The sequence below is a fragment of the Manis pentadactyla genome, chromosome 13 (assembly GCF_030020395.1).
Source record: "Manis pentadactyla isolate mManPen7 chromosome 13, mManPen7.hap1, whole genome shotgun sequence".
Classification (NCBI taxonomy): Eukaryota; Metazoa; Chordata; class Mammalia; order Pholidota; family Manidae; genus Manis; species Manis pentadactyla.
Window position 1 is genome coordinate 14,726,918 of NC_080031.1, and position 27,876 is coordinate 14,754,793.

The 27,876-nt window shown below is 40.1% G+C and overlaps 1 protein-coding gene across 4 annotated transcripts in view; it reads right to left on the reverse strand.

Annotated features, from left to right (window-relative positions):
- ARHGAP32 (Rho GTPase activating protein 32) overlaps window positions 1–17,352 on the reverse strand; it is a 277,885-nt gene extending 260,533 nt beyond the window's left edge. For 2 of the 4 annotated variants that reach the window (XM_057490664.1, XM_057490663.1), the window contains exon 1: window positions 17,228–17,352. The gene's annotated coding sequence lies outside the window, so the exon portion shown is untranslated. The other 2 variants (XM_057490665.1, XM_057490667.1) reach the window with 2 other exon arrangements.
- Between the last annotated feature and the right edge of the window lie 10,524 nt (window positions 17,353–27,876).

Sequence of the window (27,876 nt, forward strand, 5' to 3'; positions counted from 1 at the left end):
TCAGTTTTACAAGATGAAAAAGTTCCAGAAGTCTGTTTTACAATCATGTAAATATAAATTACTTAACACTATTAAACTGTACACCTAATAATGGTTAAGATGGTAAATTTTATGTAAATTGTACCACAGTAAAAAAAAGTCAGTATGCATAATGATGTCATTAGGCAACTGTGATGACTAAACTAGTAATACATGTTAGGGGCTTAGAGTATTTCGTTGGCTTATCAATAATAATTAAATGTTAGCATGTTAGCAATAACAGTAGCTACTGATGATAAGACAGATATCTACCAATTAGTGAAACTGAATCCTGAATTGATGATTACAAAGAAGTTTTCCTTGAAAATCAACCAAGAGAGCTTAGTGTGTGTAGTAGGAACAGGGAACCTCTGATGGCTCTTAATCAGTTAGTGACACAATAAAAAATTTAAGATATGTATGTCAATCTAGACCAAAGAAACACAAAATCAAGACTGGGAAAGTTATTGTGAAGAACTGAGAGAAGTTCTACAATGACATCCTGGTCACACCTTGGAACTCAACAACAATGGAAAAGTGAAAACTTGTGCTGGGCAACCATTCCTTCAAATCTGTGCTCTAACCAAACACAATTACTCCTCACAAAAGTTATGTTGGTTAGCAAGTTAACATATGAAAGCCAACTAGTTGCTTATGTTTCACAAGCTTTTTTCCCATCCAAACTTCTATTAAAAATAAGCTTAAATATAAAAAGTCTAACCTTCACCACTCAGAAAGCCCTTGGCAATAGATCCCAGATTCTCTAGCAGTAACACAGAATTTAAATGGATAAACATCAAGCTCTACTCTCACTGACAACCTATTCCCAAGTAGAGAGGCAGGCAAATTTAAGAATACAAACTATGGAGGCACAAGGAGTTACGCATCTCTCATACATTTCAATACTTATCACCACTGTAGAGTCAGCAAAATATACAAATATACACAAAAGTAAAACCTCAACTACGTAAAACCTTTAGAGTAGGGTTTCTCAACCTCAGCACTACAGACATTTAGGCAGATATTCTTGAGGGGAGGGGGGCAGGTGAGGAAGAGACAACCATCCTGTACAAGAGTGACATCAGAGAATGTTATTCTAAATGTGAAAATATAAATATGGGAACGATCTCTCTTCCAGCCTAAGTTAAATAATCATTTCACTTCATTTACAGAGTAGGACTGAGGAAAAGCACAGGCACTCTGAGGTCAAACAGACACAGATCTGAATCAATGCAACATTTAATTGGGTACCTTGAACAAGTGACCACGCTTTTCTGAGGCTTAAATAAAATAACATTTGTAACAGTCAATACAAAGTGGGCATTAAATAAAATGAGAAGTGAATTTACATTTAAGTGCCAGAACATTTTTATCATAACTGGTTTAGGAAAGAAGTATTCAAATGCATTACATATTCCTACCTTAATGTAATGTTCTTTTTCCAAATGGCTTAGGGTGACCATTTCAGAAAAACATCACTGTAATAACTAAATGTGACACTAAAGTAGGGGAGAGAGTTATCAAAGTGGTTAACACAAAGAATCAAATTTCAAGACTCCGGATCATTAATATCATTTAATAGGAATTAAATGTAAAGCTGAGTTTTTAGGTTAAAAAGTAACAATAAAAGGAGATGGCATAACAAAAGTTGGGACAGAAAAACTCTAAAAAACATAATTGCCTGAATACCCTAAATGAACCAGAGTGATAGTCTGTCCCAAAAAAAAAAAAAAAAAAAAACAAGAAAACCAATTTGGGTTAGTAGAGAGAATATAGCAAAGTAAGAGTCAGGAGAATGGAGTTCTAGTTTCAACTGCCCTACTTGAGAGAGAATATGCAGCCAGATTAAGCCACTTAACCTGGATCTATATCCTCATTAGTAAGAAAGGCAAAAACCTACCTTGACACCTCCAACATTGTCAGGCAGGCCAACTAATGTTGATAAAAAATGCTCTTAGGAAACTCATCCCATCCTCTTGGCTAGGAAGAATTAATATCGTCAAAATGGCCATCCGGCCCAAAGCAATATACAGATTTGATGCAATCCCTATCAAATCACCAACAACATTCTTCAACAAACTGGAACACATAGTTCAAAAATTAATATGGAAACATCAAAGACCCCGAATAGCCAAAGCAATCCTGAGAATGAAGAATAAAGTGGTGGGGATCTCACTCCCCAACTTCAAGCTCTACTATGAAGCCATAGTAATCAAGACAATTTGGTAATGGCACAAGAGCAGAGCCACAGACCAATAGAACAGACTAGAGAATCCAGACATTAACCCAGACATATATGGTCAATTAATATTTGATAAAGGAGCCATGGACATACAATGGCGAAATGACAGTCTCTTCAACACATGGTGCTGGCAAAACTGCACAGCTACATGTAGGAGAATGAAACTGGACCATTGTCTAACCCCATATACAAAAGTAAACTCAAAATGGATCAAAGACCTGAATGTAAGTCATGAAACCATTAAACTCTTGGAAGAAAACATAGGCAAAAACCTCTTAGACATAAACATGAGTGACCTCTTCTTGAACATATCTCCCCGGGCAAGGAAAACAACAGCAAAAATGAATAAGTGGGACTATAATAAGCTGAAAAGCTTCTGTACAGCAAAAGACACCATCAATAGAACAAAAAGGAACCCTACAGTATGGGAGAATATATTTGAAAATGACACATCCGATAAAGGCTTGACGTCCAGAATATATAAGGAGCTCACACGCCTCAACAAACAAAAAACAAATAACCCAATTAAAAAATGGGCAGAGGAACTGAACAGACAGTTCTCCAAAAAAGAAATACAGATGGCCAACAGACACATGAAAAGATGCTCCACATCGCTAATTATCAGAGAAATGCAAATTAAAACTACAATGAGGTATCACCTCACACCAGTAAGGATGGCTGCCATCCAAAAGACAAACAACAACAAATATTGGCAAGGCTGTAGAGAAAGGGAACCCTCCTACATTGTTGGTAGGAATGTAAGTTAGTTCAACCATTGTGGAAAGCAGTATGGAGGTACATCAAAATGCTGAAAACACACCTACCATTTGACCCAGGAATTGCACTCCTAGGAATTTACCCTAAGAATGCAGCAATCAAGTATGAGAAAGATCAGTGCACCCCTATGTTTATCGCAGCACTATTTACAATAGCCAAGAATTGGAAGCAACTAAATGCCCATCGATAGATGAATGGATAAAGAAGATGTGGTACATATACACAAAGGAATACTACTCAGCCATAAGAAAAGGGCAAATCCAACCATTTGCAGCAACATGGATGGAGCTGGAGGGTATTATGCTCAGTGAAACAAGCCAAGCGGAGAAAGAGAAATACCAAATGATTTCACTTATCTGTGGAATATAAGAACAAAGGAAAAACTGAAGGAACAAAACAGCAGCAGAATCACAGAACTCAAGAATGGACTAATAGGTACCAAAGGAAAAGGGACTGGGGAGGATGGGTGGGTAGGGAGGCATAAGGTGGGGGGAGAAGTAGGGGGGTATTAAGATTAGCATGCATGGGGGGGGTGGGAGAAAGGGGACAGCTGTACAACACAGAGAAGGCAAGTAGTGATTCTACAACATTTTGCTATGATGATGGACAGTGACTGTAAAGGGGTTTATAGGGGGGACCTGGTATAGGGGAGAGCCTAGTAAACATAATATTCGTCATGTAAGTGTAGATTAGTGATACCAAAAAAAAAAAAAAAAGGGCAGTTCCTGTGTGGTAACCTCCAATGAGTTCTACACAAGGGTATAAAGGGCATATAAAAGTGTAGGCAAAGGGTCTGTTTGTGTTTATACAGAGGATCAAAGCCTAATTGGGCTACCCCGAAAATGAACTAAGATACGATATGAAAAAGAACTTCCAACATCAGCACTCTCTGGAAGACTCATGCCAGAAGAAGATCATCAAAAAACCCCAACAAAGATCCACGCACTGTCACAGGTGTAGATGCACTCATCCCACCAGTTCCTGGACTTGCCATGGGAATGAAGAAGGAGATATCTAAGCTGACCTGTGCATACAGTAAAACAACAAATTTGACTGGATCTATACTGTTGGAACTCAATCGAGAATTAGGAGAAGTGCAAATTGTAGCGCTCCAAAATCTTACAACTACAGACTATTTACTGTTAAAAGAACATAAGGGATGTGAACATTCCCCAGGAATGGGCTGTTTTAATTTGTCTGATTTCTCTCAGACTGTTCAAGTTCAGTTGGACAATATCCACCATATCATAGATAAGTTTTCACAAATGCCTAAGGTGCCTATCTGGTTTTCTTGGTTTCACTGGAGATGGCTGGTAATTACAGGTATGCTTTGGTTATGTAACTATACTCCTATTATGTTAATGTGTGTGCGCAATTTAAGTAGTAGCTTAAAACCTATACATGCTGAAGTTACTCTACAAGAAGATATGTCAAAGAAATAATCAATCTTCCCATGTTTTCTGCCGCCTGCTACTTCTATAGCTTTTCTTCTTCCTTCCTAATTACAACCCTTAAATAGAATTCGTGCCTCATATCAAATTTACCGAGTATCATAATTCTTCCAAGTGGTAAAGATACCTCAAGACAAATGCTGGGCATAGAAGCTACAGGGCATAAATATGCAAAGAAATAAAAAGCTAACCATTTCAAACAATAAGGCTTCTCTCTCACTTACCATCTTTACATTTCCCTGTATGGCCCCGGAAGATGACTGGTTAGCCAGAGACGGGTAAGATTCCTCAAGGGAGGAACAACCTAAGACAGGCACAGTCGCAGGGGGGTCATCAGGTGAGAAATTGGGGATCAACAGAGGTGAGGCTTAGAACCTCACCCCCCCGTTCTGAGAGAAATCTTCTGCATACGTGAATGTTTTATTGCCCTTGTCTAGCTTGGATTAACACATAGTCTACAGGCACACACCTGATCATCTACATTTGCTCTCTTACAACACTAAACTATCTTTTCTACCTTTATCTTGTATCTACCTACCACTTCAGCATTTTATTAAAAATAATAATAATAAAGAGAGAAATGTGGTATCCACATATAAATCAAGTATAAAAATCAAATGAGTATTCATATTTGAACTGACTGTTTATAGTTCATAATGCTTGAGCAAAACCGAAGGTTTCTGTGATGGCTGCCCTTGTACTGTTCACCATGTAAGAACTTATTCACTATGTAAGAATTTGTTCTCCATGTAAGAACTTGTTTGTTATGCCTCAGAAGATTGGAGACTGATGAAAATTAGGCTTGGGGTGGATTAATGATTGTGCATTGAGCATTGACTCCCCTATACAGAATTTTATTGTTGTTAACAACCATTTGATCAATAAATATGAGAGATGAACTCACACACACAAAAAAAAAAGTGTACACTTCCAATGGTAAAATAATAAGTAACCGGGATGTAATGAATATAGTCAAGATATTGTAACAGCTTGGTATGGTGATAGCTGGTACCTAGAATTGTCATGTATATAAATGTTGAATCACTATGTTGTACACCTGAAACTAATGTAATGTAATACTGTGTGTCAACTACCCTTCAATGAAAAAATAATTATCTACAAAAAAAAAAAAAAGCAGAGAAAAAAAAAAAATTAAAATGTTTGTGTGGGTCCCTAATAATATTATGGACTCCAGGCACTGGGGCCTTTGAACTCAGTGGGTTTAAGTTGGCCTTCGATGCCCTCACAAAAAAAACAAAAAACAAAAAACAAAAGACAAACAAACAAAAAAAAAAAGTACACACTTCCAATGGTAAAATAAATAAGTAACCGGGATGTAATGTATAGCGTAAGGAATATAGTCAAGATATTCTAACAGCTTGGTATGGTGATACCTGGTACCTAGAATTGTCATGTATATAAATGTTGAATCACTATGTTGCACACCTGAAACTAATGTAATGTAATACTGTGTGTCAACTACCCTTCAATAAAAAATAATTATCTAAAAAAAAAAAAAAAAGAGAGAATAAAGAAAAACTGAACTGAAGGAACAAAACAGCAGCAGAATCACAGAACCCAAGAATGGACTAACAGTTACCAAAGGGAAAGGGACTGGGGAGGATGGGTGGGAAGGGAGGGATAAGGGTGGAGAAAAAGAAAGGGGGTATTACGATTAGCATGTATAATTAGCATGTAGGGGGGGCATGGGGAGGGCTGTGCAACACAGTGAAGACAAGTAGGTGATTCTACAGCATCTTACTATGCTGATGGACAGTGACTGTAATGGGGTGTGGAGGAGGGACTTGGTGAAGGGGGGAGCCTAGTAAACATAATGTTCTTCATGTAATTGTAGATTAATGATAACAAAATAAAAAAAATACTCTTAAAGTTGTGATAGCTGCAAAGTCCCCATACATCAGTCTAGAGCAAGGTTTCCCAATTTTTTTCACTTAAGACACTTACAGAAAATGACAGTAATAGTACAGATGCACTGGAGTAAATAAGCCATGCTGCTGCCAGCCAACAGAGATCAGCCTAGATCCTCTTCCCACTGTCACTGACAATCCTCTCTGAGGACTAAGGAAATCAGTATTTCTGGCCTACCTGTAACACATTCAGAGCACTGCCTGGCACACTGGTTAGAAAGCTCTAATTAAAATTCCATGTCTAATTTGGAGCACTGTAAGAGGGAATTTAATATTTTCCACAATAGCTGGCTCTAGCAAACAGAATTAAGACCAGAGTTGGACTATGAAAGAACAGTACTTCCTTGGACCCAAGCAAAAGGGACCCCTGTCCTGGTCCTGGGTCTTTGGAGGACCATGCACTGGCCTCCCTCAGCACACATTCTGGGCCCAGTTATTCTGAGGGCCTAAAAGGTTGCTCACCTACAGCCTACTCAGCCCAGCCCTCACCTTGCCCAGGACCCCAAAATTTCCTGCCTACTTCAAGGATCTGCTGGATTAGACTCAACTATCAATACTTACACCACAAGCTGAAGGGATGGTCAAACAGCTACTGTCTGAAAGTTGTGGGGGGATGTATAAGTGCATGTCCATATATGTGCATGTGCAAAGCCAAAAGTCCCTCATGCAAGGAGCCTGGAGTGATCATTGGCTTTGGTAAGACACAGGTCATCACAGCCTTGATTAAAAACACTTTCACTGAATAACTATACAACAAACCGGACAACCTAGGAGAAATGGAAAAATTCTTAGAAACATGCAACCTACCAAGACTGAATCAGGAAGAAACAGAAAATCTGAATAAATCCATTACTAGTAAGAGATTGAATCAGGAATCAAAAATTATCCAACAAAGAAAATCCCAGGGCCAAAGGGCTTCACTGGTACATTTTACGACATTATTTAAATAGGCATTAACACCAATCCTCAAACTCTTCCAAAACACTGAAGAGGAAGGAACATTCCCAAACTCGTTTTATGAGGCCAGCATTATCCTAATACCAAAACCAGAAAACAACACTACTAGAATAGAAAACTACAGGCCAATATTCCTGATGAATATAGATGTAAAAATTATCAATAAAATACTAATAAACCAAATTCAGCAGCACATCAAAAGGATCATTCACCATGATCAAGCTAGATTTATCCTTGAGAGGCAAAGATGGTTCAACATATACGAATCAATCAATGAGATACATCACATTCACAGAATGAAAGAAAAGAATCAAATGATCAGCTTAATAGGTTCAGAAAAAGCATCTGACAAAATCCAACATCCATTCATGATAAAAACTCCTGACAAATTAGATATAGAAGGAACATATCTCAACATAATAAAAGCCATAAATGGCAAGCCCACAGCTCACATCATACTTAATGATAAAGGATGAACGCTTTCCCTCTAAGATCAGAAATAAAACAAGGATGCCCACTCTTATCACTCCTTGTCAACATAGCACTGGAAATCCTAGCTAGAGCAATCAGGCAAGAAAAAGAAATAAAAGGTATCAGAATTAGAAAGGAATAAATAAAACTTAACTCAATTTGCAAACAACATGATTTTATATACAGGAAATCCTACAGACTCCATCAAAAATCTGTTATATCTAATCAATGAATTCAATAAAGTTGCAGGATACAAAATTAACATACAAAAATCAGTAGCATTTCTATACAGGAACAACAAAATTTCTGAAAAAGTAATAAAGATATCAATCCCATTTACAGTATCATCAAAAACATTAAAATACTTAGGAATAAATTTCACTAAGCAGGTGAAAGATCTCTATATTGAAAATTATAGGACATTGATGAAAGAAATCAAAGACACAAATACATGGAAAGGGAGACTGTGTTCACGGATTGGAAGAATATGGTTAAAATGTCTGTACCACTAAAAGCCATCTATAAATCCAATGCAATCCCAATTAAGATTCCAATGGATATTTTTACAGAAGTAGAAAAAAAACCTCCTAAAATTTATAGGGAACCACAAAAGGCCCTGAATAGCCAAAGTAATCCCAAGAAAGAAGAATAAAGCAGAAGACTTCACACTTCTTGATTTCAAACTATCCCATAAAAAGCTACAGTCATCAAAACAATATGGTACTGACAGAAAAAGAGACAAATAGACCAATGGGGCAGAACCAAGCAAGAACCCAAAAATAAACCCAAGCACATAGTCAACTAATACTTGACAAGGGAACCAAGAATACGCAATGGAGAAAAAACAGTATCTTTAAGTGGTGCTGGGATAACTGGATATTCACATGTAAAAGAATGTAACTGAACCCCTATCTTAAACTACTCATAAAAATTAACCTGAAATAGATAAATGTAATGATAAATTTAAGACATGAAACCATGAAACTCCCTGAAGAAAACATAGGAAAAAAGCTCATTCACAAGGGTCTTGGCAATGACTTTTCTGGATATGACAGCTAAAGCACAAGCAACAAACAAAAAATAAACAAGTGGAACTACATCCAACTAAAAAGGTTTTGTACAACAAAAGATAAACCTAAAAAGTGAAAAGACAACCTATACAATAGGAAAAAATATTTGAAAACTATGTATCTGATAAGGGGTTAATATCCAAAACTTAAAAAGAACTCATACAACCCAATACTAAAACAACAAATAACCCAATTAAAAAGTGGGCAAAGGACCTGAACAGAAATTTCTCCAAGGATGATATACAAAGGCCAAAGGGTACATGAAAAGATGCCCGACATCACTGGTCATTAGGTACATACAACTGAAACCAAAATGAGATATCACCTCATGCCTGTTACAATGGCCATCATCAAAAAGAAAAGAGGTAACAAATGCTGGCATGGATGTGAAGAAAAGGGTATCCTCTTACATGTTGATGACAATGTAAGTTGGTACAGCCGCTATGCAAAACAGTATGGAGGATCCTCAAAAAATTAAAAGTAGAATTATCATATGCTCCAGCAATTCCACATCTGGGAATATACCCAACATATCCAAAGGTAATGAAAATACTAACTCAAGAAGATATCTGCACCCTCATATTCACAGCAGCATTATTTACAATGGCCAAGACATGGCAACAACTAAGATCCATCAGTGGATAAAAGGATAAAGAAGCTGAGTGTGCATATACACACACAACGGAAAAATATTCAGCCACGTAAGTGAGAAAATCCTACCATTTGCAACAATATGAATGAACCTTGAAGGCATTATACTTAGTGAAGTCAGACAAAGAAAGACAAATACTTCATGATCTCACTTATACGTAAAATATTTTCTAAATTACCCAAACTCATACAAAAAGAGATCAGAATTGTGATTATCAGAGGCAGGCAGTGGAAAGGGGTATTTGGAGGAAGGTAGTCAAAAGATTAAAAACTACTAGTTTTAAGATAAATAAGAACTAGGGAAGTAATGTACATGATAAATAGGAAAGTTGTTGGGAGTACATCTTAAGAGTTCTCATCACAAGGAGAAAAAAATTTTTCCCTTTATTCTTTTCTCTTCTTTTCATTTTATCTACATGAGATGAATGTTAGCTGACCTTACTATGGTAATCACTTTACAATACATGTAAATCAAACCATCAGGCTGTAAGCCTTAAACTTATACAGCGATGTCAATTGCTTCTCAATAAAACTGGGGAAAATAAAAACAATTTCAGTGGAATGGGGAACAAGAGCTCATGAGGCTAGAGAGTAAGTGGTGAGAAAGTAGACACAGCAAATACGAACAACTCTGGCTGCAAAAGGGAACAAAGAAATTGAACAATAACTGAAGGGAATCATAAGGTGGAGAGTGGTTTAAGAGAAGTAATTTATTCAGTTAAGGTATTAGTAGCTCAAACAAGATAGAATTTACTTCGCTCTCACTTAACCATCCAGAGATAGATGAGCAGTCCATAGCTACCAGGGTGCTCTGCTGCCTAAGATCATCCAAGGATCCATCTTATTGATCCATCTTCCCCTAAAGCGTTGCTCTCACCTGCAAGGGTGGATAACAGGTACCAGCACTACATTCTCCTCAGCAAAAATGGGGGGTAAGCGGGGGGACGGGAGAAATTAGAAGGCAACTGGCTATCTTTCCACAGCCATGACCCGAAAATCACACATATCACTTCTGGTCACATCTATTCAGCCAAAACTTGGTTGCATGGTTGCAATCCAGCTATAAGCAGAGGCTAGGAAATGCAGTCTAGTTGTAAAACCTAAGGGGCCTTTTACTGAAGGAAGACACCAATTAATCATCACTACAGCAGGTAATATAAGGCATGTTTGTCTACTAAAAGAAATGACCCACCAGTAAGGAAAGAAAGATAATCTAGGAAAGAAAATAACTGAAGACTGAAGACCTTAAGAAGACAAAAGTGAATGAGATTCAGGGCACAAATTTACTACCTGAGAGGTAGGGACACTTTGGTCTCTTGTTACTTCTCACATGCTTGACTTTTCAGAAGAAAGGTTGTTTCCTGAATGTATTTCCAGCTAATTAAAGTAACCCTTTCCTTCTATCTAGTAAACCAAGCAATTACATGGAATGAGTATAAAAATCTGGCCTGCTTTGAGCAGTTCTCACTTGGGTTGTCTCCTAAAACGCTGATTCACAGCAGGTGCTTCTCTGTCAAAGAGAGTATGACCAAATTTCAGAGCTGGAGGGAGTCTACAAAGCTCATTTTACAAATGTTCAAGGCCACTAAGTGCCCTTTCCAACAGTACATCCCAAGTCCTCAAACTGCCAGACCAGGGATCATCCACTATCTTCCTGCCTACCCTTTTATAATGTTCTTTTTCATGATAATAGTTTATCTTCCCAGTGAAATGATCACTTCCTGAGGACAGACATTCAATGCCACCCTCTTTTGTACCTATTTTCTACTGCATCCAGCATGATACAAAAGTCAAAGTATGTATACTCAGTGGTATTTCTCAGCTCACTGATAAAAAGAGATTTGGTTTCCCTCATCCTCCTGGAGCCAGCATTGCTACTGAATCTAGAAGACCACTGGATATAAAGCAACTATAAGGACTATCAAGTTCTCCTTGGGAAGGTCAATGGAAACTGGCAACTGTAAGAGGACGGTTCCTACTTTTTTTAAATATCAGAGAATCATAAAATTTGGGGGCAAGAAAGGATCTTAGAGACCTCCAGTCTGACTCCTCACTTAGATATAAGGAATGAGGTTCAGAGAGATGAATTATTTGTACAAAGTCATAGACTGTTTACAGCAGATCCAAGACAAGAAACCTGGCCCTCTAACTTCAAGTTCAAATCTCCTTTTAAAGATTAAAGGTTACTTCACTTTTTTGTTGATGCTTAATATACTGATTACTGAACTTCACAAAATATGTTCCTCAAAATTGTTGAAAATGCTACTTATCTTAAGAGTCCTTTTACCATGTACCTTTTCAAACAAAAAAGGAACAATTACTTCCCTTGCACAACAGATGTCCATCCTATGTGCAAGGGAATAAAAACAATGCAGCCAAGATAAAGCCTTGCCCAAGATCAGAAGGCTGAACCCCAGATAATAAAGATTTTACTATTTTTCCTGGAAAGGGCAAACAAATGGAATATTTCCTTTAAAACTCTTTCCCAGGATATGGTGCCTATCCTTTCTAACAGAGATGATGTAAAGGTAACACTTCCATAATGCTTGCATAATACATGCTTCTCCTCTCAATGCTTTCCATCTCCACAACCTCTAATATTAATGTATATAATATTCCATGGTATAAGGCAGTAAATAGACATTTGCCAGGATGTCTCTGGAAACAAGACTTCTATTTCCATTCTGAACGTGCTGGTTCACATATTTGTTATGAGAAATTAAACCAATTGCCTCATTTCTCACTTCTTTTTCCCTATCCTAAAGCAAGCTCCTTTAAATACTAGTGAAGGCCTCCTTACTAGGTATACTGTGAAACTGTAGACATCTACTTTACCAAGTCTATAAATGTTACTACATTGGGGAATATTCCCTCTCAACTTTCATCTCTCTCAACAGCAAATCTCTGTTGGCTTTGTTTGTGTGTTTTAGCCTCAAGAGAAAATAGCATCTCCTTATGACAGTGGGTCTTTGGTAGGCCTCTACCTTTCTTGAGATGCTATAATTAGAACCCTGCAGTTTAGTTTTCCAAGTGCCACTGCTCTTTGGTTTTATGGAAGGGCCCCTCTGTCTCCATCCCTGTTCCACCAAGTGTGGAAACATTAATGTCTTCCCTTATCTCATCCCACTGCATTTAAGCATCATCCAGAGCATGAAACTGCACAATTTGTAGGGCTGCAAGACCACGATGACCCTAATTCTGTTTTGTTTTAACGCAGTCAGAACAATGGCCTTTATTTGCTTATTTTTAATTTGGGATTAATGTTAAATAAACCAGCATTTGAAGTTGGGAAATACATCCAATTTCTCAATTGTAAGATAATTTAAACCAAATATTTCAAAAAGCAACTTAATTTCAAAGCCTCTAGATAGTAAAAGTAGGTCTATCTTTGGGAAAAATATTAAATTTTATTATTTCAACTCTGAAGGTGTTACAGAGATGCTAATACAAATCATAAGGAAGACCTGTGATATAAGGAAGCAGAAACATGGAAGGAAAATTATCTAATACTCTGGCCTAATTAAAACAAGTTTTTCTCACATATCTTTTTAAAAAAAAAAAAACCAGTACCAAAATAGAAGTGGTATTTAAATTCAGTTTGCAAGCATAGAATAATACCAGGAAATTATCAAGAACCAGAATTTCTAAAAAATAAAGCAGAATTATCTTTTCCACCATTCTTAATCATTTAAATAAGCAAGTGAGTAATAAAAATACAGTACAAACATAGGAAATTTCACAAGTTATTCCAATTATCAGCTGTTAGTTAAACTAATCGTTTCAGTAAAGGGGAAATTTGATAACAAGTAGCATACCATTTAGAAGAACAACTCTATATAATATAGGAGGCAAAGGTGACATACAATAGTTTAGGTATACTGGTCAGACTAGAACTTATAATCATTATCACCTATGACTTATTGAGTGTTTACTGTATGCTTACATTATATGAAGCCTTGACAGGGAACATTTCATTTAATCACCACAACATTCTAAAATAGATTATATTGTTATTCTCTGATTATAAAGGAGGTAGCTAAGGCACCAAGATGCTAGTTTGTCCAGGATCAAAGTTTATAAATATCATAGATAGCATTAAAATACAAGTCTATCTGGCTCCAAAGCAAAAATTAATTCCTTTCCAAGGGTCTTAACCCCTACAATGCTATGATAGGAAATAACATGTTTACTAATAAGCAAAAAGTATTAAGTCCTAAATCAGGGGTTGGCAAACTTTTTCTGTAAAGATCCAGATAATAAATATTTTAGGCTCTGCAGGCCACACTGTCTCTTTTCCAAAAACTCAACCCTTCCATTGTACTGTTAACACAGCCACAGAAAATACACAAATGAATGAGTGTGACTGTGTTCCAATAAAACTTTATGATCACTGATACTTAAATTTCATAACTTGTGCATATCGTGAAATATTCTTCATTTTTTTCCAACCATTCAAAATATTTTATCATGCTTAGTTCTTAGACCATTCAGAAATAAAGCTGTGGGCCAGATTTGACCTACAAACTGAATTTTGCCAACTTCCATACCAAATAATGCAGACAAATACAAATTTTTTTTTTTTTTTTTACTAAACAGCTCTTCTCACAAATCTTAACTTATAACCTCCTTTGATATTTTGAACTGATACTTTCAAGAAGCTCAGTCTCAATAAACTTGCCATCAGTCCCAGAATAATAAAAAATTACAGAGCCCAAAATTGTAGCTACTATAAATGGATTTCCTAAAAATGATAGAATCACAAAATTTGGGAACAGTAAGACATCTAACACATTCTCATCCCTTACATGCATTTTTAAAAATAAATGTTAAAATATTTAAAACACTTAAATACAAAGTTTTTACATAACAACAATAATACCTTATGTGTATAAAAAGTTTTACAAAGCATTTTCACACCCTTTCTCTCAAACCATCCTTCACAACTCTACAGGGAAATAATGCAAACCTTCTCTCATCTATCCTATACATAAGGAAAAGAAACTCAGAAATGTAAGTAACTTGCCCAAAAAAGGCACCATGTCACACAGACCTGCAAACAGAACCTGACTTCAGGTCCTTGCTGCCTTTTAACTACTTCCATGGACATCAGATTTCATATTAGTGGACTAAATCCTAAAAATTCTCAAGAATATTAGCCAATTAGCCATAAACCTTTAAAATACAATAAAACAACATAACCTTTAAAATACAATGAACAATGCTTAGTTCATTTCATTTTTCTTCTGCTATCACAGTCTTCTGAAGAAAACAGTTGCTAGTCCTTGACATTTGTTAAATGCATTTACAGTCAACAGTGAATCTATATATATTGTTCAGGTAATACACCCAGGCCAGCTTGGTAAGGGAAAACACTGCTGAATAAGTCATCTAAAGAGAGAATAAGAGAGAGAAGTGGAGAGGAAGGTGTTGCCATTAAAGCCTCAGCCAACTGCAGAATAGCTTCTGGCGATTGGAAAATGATGTGGGGGTTGGGAAAGGAAAACAAAAGGAACAGAACTACTGGAATTCAAACCTGCATCAAAGACTCTAATGACAGTTGAGCCTGCCTGGCGGCTTCTTAGACTCTCCCTAGAAAACAAAACAGTTATATAACCAAAGAAGGTTCTTCGAACTAACATTTCCTCTCTGGTCCACTTACACCCTATCACCCACCTCAATGTGCTCCATCCACCATACAGTAAACTGGGCTTCCTCCCCAGCTATGTCTGGACAAGTCTCTGTCCAAAGTGCTGCTTTATTCCATGAACTGCTATAGGGACGATGGTATGAAGACAACTGGCTTGAGCACAGCTCCAACCGCACACCATTCTAGACTTGTTCTATACAGCATCACCACATATCCAACTACAGGAATGAAGTAGACTCCAGATATTCCTGAAAATGGAAATCACAACATCATAATACTCCATCTTCACAAAAAGCCTTATTAAAAAGAATTCACACCCGTGAGTTACTTGAAAAACTTTTGAGGTCATGTTGTAGCAGCAATTAAAGTTTCTACTTCCTTCACTCTCAAGTCCAAGGAGCAAAGTCAAGATTCCAAGTCAGACTTCAATTTACCCACTAAGGAAAAAACATGTTAATGAATCACAACAGTCACTACCCAAAATCATTACAACAAATCCTATTACTGAATCAAACTAGCTCATTGTCTGGACTCTAACAGTCACTGTACTCTAGCACCATATGCTTTTTCTTCTTCCAGTAGAAACAGGGATATAGATAACGTTTACAAAAACGATGTATCAGAAGTCATTCCCATTCAGAATGACTTAAAAGGTCTAAATCTGTGCCAAATACAACTTTGAAAGAATGGAAAATAGATGCTGACAACGATGCGATGTGGCCCAACTGCCAGCTACCCGTGTAGCATCACGCAGTGCCCCAAGCATTTTAAAAGCAGATTGCAATTCTGCATGCGGATCAAAATTATAATTATCCAAATCCTATTTCCTAAAAGATAACTACAATTAAACTGCATCCCAAGAATCCTGCTGTGGATCTCCTCCTCCCCGCCACCTCCTTTGAGCTTCAGCAACGGAAGGTGAAGTTAATACAGGGTCCAGAAGTAGGTAGAATAAAGCTGAGAAATCTGGTTCGACTTTCTCTCCCTATCGTTTCTTGTGCTCTGTTTGCGAAAAATCTTTAACATTGATCTTTACTCAAGCCCACAAAATGAGGAAGGCACCATCCGGCGGGGGCAGTGGGTTCCAAGGAGGCAAAAAGGCACTAAGTCACCTGTACCGTCCAGTATGTAGCGACAACTTCGGCCGATTAGAAGGATGAGTGGGAAAACTCCACGCGTGTCCCTGCGAGCAGTCATCTCGCCCAGCCTGCCCCACGCACACCGGGGGGCGGACACCGCGAGGTCGCCCGCGGGCAGCGGAGGGAACGGCTGGCGCGGCGGCTCCTCTGGGAGCGCCCGCGTCCCCAGGGCCCCCACTCTGCCATTCCCTGGGAGTCGCGGCTCTCGCTCGACTGGAGCCTCAGGCGGGGAGCCCTGCAGCAGGCCAGAAACCCGTGCGAACCCCTCGTCAGCCGAGGCCGCGGGCAAACGGGAGATGCGAGCGAGGGAGGCGATCCGCCCCGGAGCGCGGTCCGCCGCGGACGTTGGGGAAGGAGGGGGGCGGTGGTTCGGGGGAAACCCGAGACGGTCTCCTAAGAACATTCGATCCGGAACCTTTAAAGAGAATTTCTTCTCAAAAGGAAAGCAAGGCCCCCGCAGCCTTCCCTGAGGCGCCTGCCCACGTCACCGGCGCCCCCGGCCCTCCCGCGGCCCCCGCCTTACCGAGCCCCGCGGCCCCGCCGCGCCGCCGCGGCGTCGCTGCGCCCCGCTCGCCGCTCCGTGTCTGCCCTCCGCGGGCGCCGGGCCCGACGCCCTCCTCGCCGCCGGCGCCGCCGCCAAGTACCGCCCGCGCCGCCGAGCTAGCGCCTGGCAGCCGGAGGCAGCCGCGGGGGCTCGGCCGGACGCCCCCCGAGCCAGCGCCTCATCCCGCCTCGCCGCCCCGTCAGGCTCGGGGGCGGGGACGCGGGGCTCCGGGCCGCGGCCTCAAAGTCCCCACCTCCGACACGCTCCACGCTCGCCCTCCCCCTGCGGAGTCGGCCCCGGGGACGAGGTCCTCCGGCTCCCGAGCCCCTCACCCCGTCGCCTCCGGGCGGCCCCCGCCCCGCTCGCCGGCTCCCGCCGCCGGCCCAGCCTCCACCTCCTCCGCTCCGCCTCCTCCAGCACCCGCGACGCCCGCAGCAGGGAGAAGAGGCGCGCCGCCGCCGCCGCGGGCACGAGCACGCGCAAGAAGGGCGGGCACCGCGCGCGCGCGGCCGAGGACCGCGGGGGCGCGTCCAGGCCTTGCCTGCCGTTGTCCGGGCAGCGCACGTGCACTGCTGGGGGTTCGGCTGGGGGCGCTGGGGGCGCTGGGCTCGCCTTCCCGCTTGCACCGCGAGGGCAGCCTGTGGGCCGGGACGGCGGCTGAGGTGCCGCCTTGGGGACCCGGGCGCAGTCGGTCGCCTCGGCTTCTGCATTGTGCTGCGGTGCAAAATAAACCTGCAGCCGCAGCAGTAACAGCAGGAAGAGACATCCTCCGAGACTACGGCAGTCTCTCCTCTCCCCTCCCAACTGACCCCTGGATGCTGTCAGCGCCCGGGGCAGAGGGCGTGTTGCTGCGAGGCAGAAAGATGTCGTCTCTCTGGCTTTTGCGCATTTGGGTCTAAAATCAACCCGCTTTGTTTATTATTTGGAACTGGGGGGCCTAAAAGTTCCTTCAGTTGGCTTCGTCATTCAGAGTTAAGGACCAGAACATTGGAGGTGACGTGACAGGGGAGAGGAAGGACAAGAAAGGGTGAAAGTAGCAAACCCAAAGGTGCGTGGCTACTGAAAGGCGATTTGGGAGAGAGATGGAGGAGTTCACAGGGCTCCTCCTTACCTGTGGATGGCACTGCCCTTGGCTCTTCGCGTTCCTTTTGTTCAGCTTCTAAAGGCTGTGCAGCATATCCACCTGCAACAACCGTCTGTGTAGCAGAATGTATCGTGTCATACTACCGTTTTCTATTGTCAATTTGTTCTTATATATGTACCTTTCACTCCGAGTCATTCGGGTTCTAAATGTTTGGGGGGAGGGTTACCCAACACAGTTTAACGCACCCCAATGCAAATACTGCATCATCTACTATCACTGCAGTGATTCGGGTCTACTCAGCATTGTCATTTCAGTGGGAGTCATTGAATATAAAACGTGGCCTTGAACACACTTAGAATTTCAAGGGCATGTACAGGAAACAGAATTTAAACACATCCTGGGGAGAAATTAGGAAGTGAACAAGTTCAATAACCCCACTCTTACCAGCTTCAGTGTAACCAAAGTTTCTTTAAAGAATGAGATTCTAAATTTTTTTCTAGTGAAGAACAAGGTATGGGATGGAATGAGATTTACATGGAGGCACAAACTGGGATGGGAAAATTTAAAGAAGCTTACTTCACATCCCCTGTGGTATGGGAACCATCCCCTGAAAACAGTTAAGTGCACTTAGGATCCATAATGGACTTCATGGGTACTTTCTAAGTGCTGGAAAAACAGCCAGGTAAATGATGAAACCTTCAACTTCAATGCAAACCCATAGTTTAAAAATTACTCTTTCTCCAAAATGCAACAATTTTGTGGGTTCACCTTTGACCACAGATAGCCATTTCTGCCAGAGAAGGAGCATGCAGAGAGGGATTGAGTAACTTGTGCTGTTCCCAGGATTGGTGTGCCTTAAACGTAAAACCTGTGATGTCAATAGGAAGCCAGTATGGGATGTGAAACCAAGTCAGCATGGCAAGCAAGCTTTGCCCAAGGCTCTAGTCCCTTGCCTACTCTCAACTAAGGTAACAACATTCTGTACTCTTTTTGGAAAGCATGCATATCCCAAATTTCAGCTGCAGGGGCTGACTGTTAAGTGGTTTATGCTTAACTGATGGAAAAGGTGAACCACATATAAAGGAGCTAGGATATATGCATACTTTGACACACATAGTTTACTTGAGTCTTTAACATTTTGGTAACTTTCCCCCTATTGATATAATATCCACTTCAGAGACAGAACAAATGGAAAATGGATTCTGTATGTGTATTCCAAATGTCATAGGTGTTTGAGCAAGCTCAAAGATTTAATGCTCTTAAACTAACATCTTGAGCCAGCACGCCTTCTCCTTGGAAAGAAACATCCAAATATCCTCTGAATAAGTAGTTACTATTGCTAAGCCTGCAGATAAAATGAAGGTTGTGATTTCTGGGCAACTCTCAGCCATCTGAAGTTGGTGTTTCACATGTTTGTAACCAATAACCTCTCTCCTAATAACACCCATGGTGATTCAGTACATATATCCTAAATTGTCTAAAAATGAAAAAGCCTGTCCAGCTGTAAAATTATGTTAAGTAACTGCATTTGTTATGGTTTGATTCAATATCCCCAAGGTTATAAGCAGGAGAGAGAGAAAATGGCAAATTTCCCTCTCTGAAGCTGCTGGAGGCCTCAGCATGGCACTGTCATCTTCCGGGCGGTAGCATCTGGGCTCTCTCCCGCCTCTCACTCACTCACTCTGATCTGTTGCACTGCAGTCCCCTCCAGGCACCCAAGCAGCGTCACAGTGCAGATGAGTAGAGCCAGCAAAGAGGACAGCCACTCAGACAACTGCAACACTTACCTAACGTTGACTTTCAGAGAGCGCCTGGGAATTGGGCAAGGGAGAGAGAGGAGGCTTATTTCCATCCCCAAATTGAATGCTCAACAGCTGGCTTGAGAAAAATGAATTGCTGAAAATGGGCCAAGCTTAATAGAGAATTTTCCCAAAGTGACATTTGACAGGACCTTGTTTATTATTTTTTTCCTAGCCAAAGGGTCAGCTCTGTATCATGTCCCCATAAAACAAAGCCACAAAATGGACTTTTGAACAAGGTGTGTTGTCTGTGTGTAGCGTTCTCCTAGTTAATATGGATGCCCATGGGGTAGCCTCTCTAAACGCTGAGCCCTTTACAACACAAACTACTATTTGGCCACATATTAGGAAGTGGTCAGTAGTCCTGGAGCACTTATTGAAGTGATAAACTTTCCATCTTCTCTCCTCTCTTGGTTATATTTTGGTTCATTAGCCTCTATCACAGTATTTTAGAACTTTTGGTTGTTCTCCCACAAAGAATTATTTTCAGTCTCTAAACCTTCACACCAGCTGTACCTGTCTACATGTCTGCTTTTCAAATCCTTAAGCAGGATAGTAGGTCATTTGCTGTCTCCTCCATTGGGTCTTTCTCTCCAGGATTCTGACTGTTGACCGCCTTGACCTTGGGCTTTTCCTATTCTCTTTGTACACTCCCTTACAGGGGGTCTCCTCCAGCCCTTGACTCTAAATAGCCTCCACTAACTGGCATTTATTTTTAACCTCCCCAACACTCCAGGTTCATATTTCTAGCTGCCTACATGGCATCTCCACTTGGATATCTCATACTTAATGTGTGCAAAACAGAACTCTCAATTTTCCATATTAAAAACAAAACCCCAAATTGCTTCCTTCAAGTCTTCCCCATCTCAAGACAAAACACCTTTTGCTCAAAGGCCACATTCATTTTAGCAGCAAATCCTTCCAGTTCTACTTTCAAAACACACTGAATCCAATCTCTTTCCTCCCTCTTAACCACTAACCTCACGTCTGCACACACCCCCATAATCTCCCTCCTGGGTGACTAACTTGTCTCCTGCTTATTTTCTTTCCCTTCCATGGTCTCAGCTCAGCAACCAAAGAATCTCTTTTAAAACGTTAGTTAAGATGAGGTCATTCTTGTCCAAAACTCTCCAGTGCTCCATGCTGCTAATGATACTGCAACAAAATTCAGAGTCCTCCCCCGGCGTTGCAAATCCTTTTAGCCCCTGTTCACCTCTCCAGTCTTTACCTCCTAACATTCACTCTGTTCCAACTACCAGGCCAGCCTCCAGCTGTTCTTTAAACCAGCTACTACTTCCCTGCTTTTAAATTTACCTTCTCAGTTACTAACTAAAATAGATAGATGGGCCTTCTCTGACCCCTTACTCTACTTTTATTTTTTTTTCTAACAGCACTCATCATTACATGATTATGTTTTGAAATTGATTATTATTTACCTCTCTTACTAAAAGGAAAGCTCCATAAGGGCACAGACTTTGTTTATTCACCATTGTATCCATATGCCTAATAAATGATTAAATGATACGGCCAGTGTAAGGAATCTATATGCTCACTTCTTTATTGTTCTTGTTTATTGCTATGGATGCACCTTTATATTTATTACAAGTGGAAACAACCGCATATTGTAAAATTAAATAACTTGCAATTCACTGTAAATCAAATCAAAAATTATACTGAAAATCTAAGAAAATATAGAGATTCAGCAGAGAAGGGTACATATTAAATGGGTAATTTAATGCCTTTAATGCAAAATCATAGTCTAATAATTAGGTGCAAAACCTTCCTATTAGGTTTTGATATCGTAGAAGTTAAAGGCACAGAAAATTAAAGCCCAGTTATATGAAGTGCCTTCTCAGTCCCAACTGAAATAATCACCATGTCAGAAAGGAATGTAGCAAACATTAGAAGATGCTAGTTCTCCCTTACATTTTTTTTATCTTGCCCCACTATGTAACCTTGAGAAAGTCAATTAACATCTCTTTGTTTCCATCTGTAAAATGTGTCTGTTCACTTTCTTCCTTATTGGGTATCATAAAAGTAGAATAATTGAATTAGTACAAAAAAGCTTTGGAAGAAAGGAAATTTGGGGATTCACAGCAATTGTTATGTTTCCTAACCTTCTTTGTCTAACATTTTGAAAATGAGGGAGAAAAAACTATACTTTGGAAATACAAATAAAGACTTAAGAAAATCAGCATCTAAAATGATCAGAAAAAAAATGTTCTGAGGTAGCAAAGCCACCTATACAGCCGCCAAGTATATCATCCACTGTCTGAGCTCCACACTCAGCATCACCATGAGACAATAAAACAGAATCTATTTTATTGTCAGACACAAACTTAGACCAGGAAATGAAAGGAATCACATTGAAGTGTAAGCTTTTGAATAAAGTATTAATCCTACTTCTCATCAAGCAAAATTAGGTGGAGGCTCAGGAAAACATTAGCAGAGGCAACAATAATATTTCTATCCACGAAGTCCTTAGAGGGGCAGCAAAATGTTTGGAAGGGAAATTGGGTCTAGGGAACTGGTAAAGCTATATTTCCCCAGCAAATATGCTGTTGTATTTAAAATGTATGTTGAATTGGGTGACTGCAGGAATCTAAATCTCCCCACTGGAGGCTGTGAAAGCCGTGCGTAGTGAGATGTTGCATATTCTCATGAGAAAACACACACACATTCACGCACACGCTCACGCAGACCATTTCACTGTAAACGCTGGGTGCCCTGCTCCTCCCTCAGAGCTCTCCCTGAATCAGCACTCTACTCAGCTGCTGGGTGATGCTCCCACCCCAAAGCCTTTTACTTTATCTAGAGAACTGAAACCAGTGCTGAGGAAGTGCATGGGAAAGCAACTTGGGAAAGCCAGAGATCAAAGTGAGGTCATTCAACTCCGACTGCTTCTTTCCCTGGATGCTCCCTGCAATTCCTCTCCCACGAGTCTGTCTTTTAAGGCTTCCGGTATCCAGAACTTAATGCATCTCAGAAGGTCTGAAACATCTGTGTTTTCCTGCTTTATTTAAAATACATGTTGGCTGAGAATATACCTATGTTTCTGAAACTTTTTGCAGTAGATGCTAGGTTTCCTGGGCAACTTGAGAAGAATTGTGGTAGATAATCCAATATGCCATTTTATTATTTTTTAAAAGTCATTTCACTTGGCTTTGAAAGTTGTTTTGTATATAACTTTACGTATGGACGATCCCTGGATATACTTGGGTTAGAGGGTCATAATAGATCAGACAAAACAATAATCCTACCCTATCAAAATATTATTCCCCTGTTCCCCATTCAATTTTTTCTCTTATGCATTTCATGCTGGAAACAAACAACATTAATCCTCAGAGTGATATAAAAAGGCCAGTCTCAAGCCGAGCTGATAACAGACTCAAACTTACTAGTTCACTGTTTCTTTCCTGGGTCATGATCTAATTTAAAAAGTATTTCTCCTTAGTTCCTAATGGATTTTAGCAAAAAAGCAACAGCAACCATGTTACTCATGGCAACAGAATACTTTGTTAAAGAGTACTACAGTGGTGATAGTGTCCTTCTCAGGCAGCTGAGAAAATGATGATGTAGGTAATTCAGTCTCCTATGCTTTGTGGAACACCTTTCAGGAGAAGACCAAAGGCTTTATCAACAAGTATGAGTTACTATTAACTTTGAGAGAAACTGAGGCATAGAGAGATTCAAATTCTGACTCAAATTCAACCTGTACTTGATCTTCTTTATCTCTTTTTTCATAAATATATGTTGATGACCAGGCACACAAAACTGGGCAAGAATGTTATTTAACAATGTGATCTGGACATTGCAGAAGAAAGCCCATCCAAACAGAAAAACCCCTTCTACTTCTTTCTTCCCCTCTACTTGTGGAGGGAAGAAGACTAGGGGTCCTTGCATTTGCATTTCTACAGTGTCTCTAGTAACCATACTTGGTGCCATTGGCCATGACTTTTCCTGCACCCACAGGATGACAGCATCACAACAAATCCACATCCAGATACTATGACTCAAGGCAAGCTCTGCTACATGGATTTGCCACACCATTGACATTTCACATGCCCAGTTCTTTCTCAGTTTTTTTGATGGGGAAGCCTCAATTTTTCCCTCCCATTCCATAATCACTAGCCCTGGTTCTAGGCTAGGTCTCACATCCTACACCTCCCCAAATCCTGCAGTGCAGTTTTTTGGGGAGAGACAAAACCTCCTTTACATCACCTTGACACTACAGTGGTGTCCTTTTCCAAGGAAAACAAAAGCAATCATCATTTTCCCAGGGTAGATCAGGAAATTTTGGCCCTTATTTTTACCAAGGGAGAAAGATAATCTTCAAGGAGATGACTAAGTCTCCCTCAGAAGCAGCCTTTTTAATTAAGTGCTCATCTGTATGGTACCATACTAGAGACTGGGCAAAGAAAAATGAACTGGGGCCCCTCCATTTCTCAATGCTTAGAGTTTAAATAGATCAAATCAGCAAAGGCTAATCTGTGGGCACACAGACATCAAACAGCTGTGCAAACATTGGACAGATGCATAAATTAAATACAAAAGTAAATAAACTATTTACATTAAGCAAAAGTCATACAGCTGCTGTTATTATTCTCTGCTAAGGCTCAGGAGGGAGGGAGGTACATTAGGCTCAACAGATTGGATTTTTCTGTTAGGGACGGTGTCAGCAGGAAGGAGTAGAAAGGTCACATATGGCTCCAGGAACAAAGACAAACTGTTACGTAAACTGTTGTCTGCTGTTGCACATCCTCTAAACCTGGTCTTCAGGCTGTAGTGACTTTGTTTCTCAGATATTACTTTTATATGCTTTTAGGAATCTGTGTCAGTAACTAATTTTAAAGTGTCAGAGACTGTCCCAGTGGCCAGCACCAGCAGGTACCCAATGAGGTGAGCTGAGAAGCAACAAGAACTATCTTACCTCAAAAAAGAAAAAAGAAAGGAAATCTTGCTGTTCTATATGTATCCAGGGTGAAATGACAGAAACCACAGTAGCCCATCACCACTGGACACTGCTTGCTAACCTGGCACCATGGAAATTTCCTGCCTCCTCTTTGGAGGAACGTGGAAAGCAGCACAGCTTTATTTAGCCTAGATTCCTATACACGACACCTGGAACACAGGAGACATGAATGATTGATGAATCACTAAGCAGCTCATGAATCTCTCCTTACCTTAGGGGGCAAAAGGGAGTATGGCCCTTTGTCCTTATTTTAAATAAAAATCTTATTTTGATTCAGACATACGGTGTGTTGTGTTCTATATTTGAGAAAATGAAGATTTAAAAGCATATATGAGCTCATTGTTAAAATATTAGAGATGGAAAAATCAATAAATGAGAAAAATCTATCCTACAATTAAGAGATAATCAGTGTAAATATTTTGACACATAATCTCTTACATATCCTTATAAACATGTATAACATACATATATACACATATATATAAATTTTAACAGATGCAGGATCATATTGTGACTAATGTATGCAGTCCTTTTTCCCTCAACAACTGCTTTCATTATCACGTCAATAAATATATATCTACGTCATTTTTATTTTGTTGTACGCCCATACCATACTTCTTTTACTATTCTCCTACTGTTAGACATTTCTAGTGCTGATGTTTTTGCTCTGATTAGTAATGGCTGATGGGTCACCTTTGTTGTTAATCTATGTGCACATTATGGACCTGTGAGCAATAGAAGCCATCTCTCACCTACTAGCTGATACCCAAATTCCATGTTCAGTCCTCAGCCTTTTGGCTAATGAACTGTGTTTCATTAAGAAGTGAGAACCCTAGGAGAACTGTCTTAAACAACATCCAACACTGTTTCTCATTTTTCCTTGGGAACTTCTGAGGAGGGTCTCAAAGATGGGTTCCGCGCTCAGGCTTCAGCTGATCAAATTTTAAAAGTTCCAGGGTCCATGCATGTTCTGGTAGAAATGTCATACTTGTATAATTGACTAAAATGCTTGAGCAGTTGGAAACACAGTTAATGCTACCTAGTATTAATTACTGCCTAAATTTAGTTTATTATAGGAAACACATTCAGTCTTAGATTATTCCCTTAATACCTGAGTCAGATACTTACTAATTTTGTTCTCATGTTTCTTATATTTTATGTTTGTTTGGTTTTCTATAAATATGTATCTATTTACCTTGTAGCCTATCTTCATTACTGCATAGTCACTAAATTAACCTTACTGAGACCTTAATTTTTATTTCACTTCCAACCTAATTGTGATCAGTGGTATCCAGAATTCAGGTCTGGTGCACTTGAATCCCCATAGAGATAAAATTGTTTTTATTCATACACCTAGGACTTTTTTTTATCTCAGTAAATGTGTCTCTGAGGTGTGTTATCAAAATGCAATGGTTACTCTGCAAAAGGCAGAGCCAAAAGGAGAAGTGAAGGCTCCTGTGTCCATGCAACAGTGTGTGTGTGTATGTGTGTATCAGAGAGAGAGAGAGAAAGGAGAGGGAGAGGTCCATCTCAGAGACTGAAGGGTCCACAATGTGTCAAGGGCTGCCAGGTACTTGAGAAATGCTAATTGCTGCTGTTGCTGAAGTCCTATGTCCACCAGTGATTCACAGAGCAACCTTGGGAAGATGCCTGCATGCTTCCATTTCCCCAGTCTCACACCGGAACACCAAGGACAAAAATATTTTCCAACTCTTTCCATTACAAAGGCGTAAGTTGGTGTTTTGAGATTCTATGGAAACATTATTACTTCATGCTCCTTTCATATTGCTTGTATTTTCATTCAACCATTAAGGAAGGACAACTATGCTGGAGATGTTGCTTTTTTATACAGCCCTCTTAGGAAGAGTATCCAACTGCTGAAGCTTAGCAAGTATCAGAAATGAGAGAGAAAGAGAGAGATCATAACCACCCACTCACATATTTGGCATTTCAAGCTTAGGAGCAGTTAATAACCAACTTCTTGAGTTAGAAGCTGTCATGCTCACAATGCTGTTTTAATTATTCTCACACCCTACTGAGAACACCTTCCTTCCTGAAAAGACTCGGCACAAACCCACTTTTCAGCTTTAAAAGGAAAAAGAGTGGAATGGAGTTTAAAATGAAATACAAAGTCTTTCATAAAATGGAAAAAGGGCCAGAGACTCTGACTCCAGGGGCCATATTTTTAAGCGAATACTCCAATTGTTTTCTACTGCTCTGTATGTGTCTATTCACAGAGAACTTGAGCTTATAATGTGGTTTACTGGATTCCCTTCCTCTGACAAAGGGATGGAGGGCCTAGTCTCACCACTGGGAGATCCACAATTATGAGTAATGCCAAAATAAAGATAGCATGCAGATCAAAGAGAGGCGAGGATCATGAGCCAGCAAAGGGAGCCTGAAGAGGCCACTGTGTGGACCAGAACAGCAGATATGGAAGCCAGAGAACAGAGCCAGGTGGCAGAGAGACGAAGACCAAGGCAGGGGCAGTGGGCTCAAGAGCTACAGGGAAGGTTGTCCTAGGCAAATATTTGCGACAAGGGCTTATATCAGCTGGCTCTTCTTTGCTTACTAAGGCAGAGTGTGTGGAAGAACTAGCTACTGAAGGGCTAAGGGCGATGGGCCTCTAAGGTGTAAACCAGCTGAACTGCACCCACTCAGGAAGTTTCGACCTTCAAGAAGATTCATCAAGATGATAGCAAATGTAACGACTAACATATACTGAATATGCTCCATGATAAACTGTGAACATTAATTAAAAATATGGTACTTAATATTTGCAACAGTGATATCAAGTGAGAGTATCCCTACTTTGCAGCCCAGATAACTGAGAGGAGGTTAAATAATTTGCCTAAAATCACATACTAAACAGCAACACTAAAGTTCCAAGTCGGGCCTTTGTGTCTTTGGAGCTCCAGCTCTCAAACTTGAGATGATTAAATACACACATTCCGCCTTCCTCCCAGATATTCTGATTTAATAGTTCCAGGGTGGGGCCTGGAAGTCTGCATTTTAACGTGCATCCCACGTGGACACAACAGTGCGGATCTCCAAGCCAGACATACCAAAACACTACCCTACAGAGCAGCAAAGGCCAGACACAAGCATCTAGGAAAGAAGGGTGGA